Genomic DNA, 2,203 nt, shown 5'->3' on the forward strand with positions numbered 1-2,203 from the left:
TACCATGGCTCCCTTCTTCTAGGCCTGCACTACTTGGTCAACATCCTCCCCATAACAGAGAAACCCAGGTAGGAATCATGAAAAGTGGCCCTGCCCAAAGAGCTTTGCAACTGTAATGACAAAGAAAAGAAGCAGGTAGCTGTGCACTCTTCCACCCAGCATGCACTTGCCTCCCCCTCCTTCCAGGTGCAGCACCTCCTCTCTCTCTCTCTCTCTCTCTCTCTCTCTCTCTCTCTCTCTCTCTCTCTCTTTCTTAAGGGTTTAAACTTGCCACTTCAAAGGTCACCATGGACGATGATATTGCGACTCTCCTTGTTGACAATGGTTCTGGAATGTGCAAAGCTGGCTTTGCAGGAGACCATGCCCCTCGGGCTGTCTTCTCATCCATTGTTGGGCACCCCAGACATAAGGGTGTGATGGTGGGGATGGGCCAGAAAGACATGGGGGATGAGGCCCAGAGCAAGAGAAGTATTCTGACCCTGAAGTACCCCATTGAACACAGTATTGTCACCAGCTGGGATGACATGGAGAAGATCTGGCATCAGACTTTCTACAGTGAGCTCTGTGTGGCTCCTGAATATCACCCTGTGCTGCTCATAGAAGCCCTCTGAACCCCAAAACCAACAGAGAAAAGATGACTCAGATTATGTTTGAGACCTTCAACACCCTAGCTGTGTACATTGCCATCCAGGCCGTGCTGTTCCTGCATGCCTCTGGTTGTGTCACTGGTATTGTGGTGGACTCCGGTGATGGTGTGACCCACACTGTGCCCATCTATGAAGGTTATGCCCTTCCTCATGCCATTCTCCATCTGGATCTGGATGACTGTGATTAGATGGACTACCTCACGAAGATCCTGACCGAGAGAGGGTACAGGTTCACTCCCACAGCTGAGAGGGAAATTGTGTGTGACATTAAGGAGAAGCCCTAGACTTTCAGCAGGAGATGGCCACTGCTGCATCTAGCTCCTCTCTGGAAAATAGCTATGAGTTCCCTGATGGTCAGGTTATCACCATCGGCAATGAGAGGTTCCAATGCCCAGAAGCTCTCTTCCAGCCATCTTTCTTAGGCGTGGAATCCAGTGGAATCCACGAAACTACCTTCAACTCAGTCATGAAGTGTGATGCTGACATCCATAAGGGTTTGTATGCCAATACTGTATTGTCTGATGGTACCACCACTTACCTCAGCATCGCTGACAGGATGCAGGAGATTACAGCCCTAGCGCCCAGCACGATGAGAGTCCAGATCATTGCCCCACCTGAGAACATATACTCTGTCTGCATTGGAGGCTCCATCCTGGTGTCTCTTTCCACCTTCCAGCAGATGTGGATCAGCAAGCAGGAGTAAGTTAAATCTGGGCCCTCCGTTGTCCACTGAAAATGCTCCTAAATGGACTGTTTGTGTTTTGTTTTTTTAAATTTTGTGGGTTTTTTTTTTTGTCAAAGGCTGTGACATGATAATCGCCCCCCCCAAAAAAAGAGATGAGATTAACATGGCTTTATTTGTTTTTTATTTTTATTTTATTTTATTTTGTTTTTATTATTATTATTATTATTATTTTTTAGGCTTGACTCAGGATTTAAAAACTGGACCAGTGAAGGTTATGAGCAGTCTAAGTATGCTGGAAGCAAACATCCCCAAAATTCTACAGTGTGTCTTTAGAACTCTGATTGTACATTTTTAAACATAATTATTCCAAATATTGCATAATGTATTGTTACAGAGTTAACAAGCCTTCCTGAAGGCTGTCCTCTACTAGAGCAAAAGAGCTAAGTAACAAAATTCCAGATGGGGAGGGGGGGAGGAGGAGGAGGGAGGGTACTAGCACTGCTTTACACGTAAATTATGTAGTCCTTTAAAAAAACTGTGTACTTGTTCCTTTTTTTTGTCAGCCATAATGAATGGCCCCCTAAATTCCCTCCCTGCCCCCAACATAGATGTGAATGAAGGCTTTACAATCTCCCTGAGAGTTCTATGAGATTGATGCCAGTACTTGGGGGAAGGAGGAGCTTTACCTGTACACTGTTCAAAGAAAAGTGCACATGTTAAAGGAAAAAAGAAGAAGTTCGGTGGGGTAGTGGGTGAGCAGAGATAGTAATATGGAGCCCAACATGTGGGTGAGACTTTCAGGGGAAAAAGGACCCAGAAAGAATGGTTATCAGTATGGAGACAACTTGCTTTTTGCCCCCTAAACATTGTA

At 45.6% G+C, this 2,203-nt stretch overlaps 1 pseudogene; it reads left to right on the forward strand.

Moving 5' to 3' along the window:
• The first annotated feature begins 287 nt into the window (after positions 1-287).
• Positions 288-1,467, forward strand: LOC110212966 (actin, cytoplasmic 1 pseudogene; annotated as a pseudogene).
• Positions 1,468-2,203: the final 736 nt, after the last annotated feature.

Source organism: Phascolarctos cinereus, unplaced genomic scaffold, assembly GCF_003287225.1.
Source record: "Phascolarctos cinereus isolate Bilbo 61053 unplaced genomic scaffold, phaCin_HiC Scaffold_5;HRSCAF=322, whole genome shotgun sequence".
In the NCBI taxonomy this organism is placed as follows: domain Eukaryota; kingdom Metazoa; phylum Chordata; class Mammalia; order Diprotodontia; family Phascolarctidae; genus Phascolarctos; species Phascolarctos cinereus.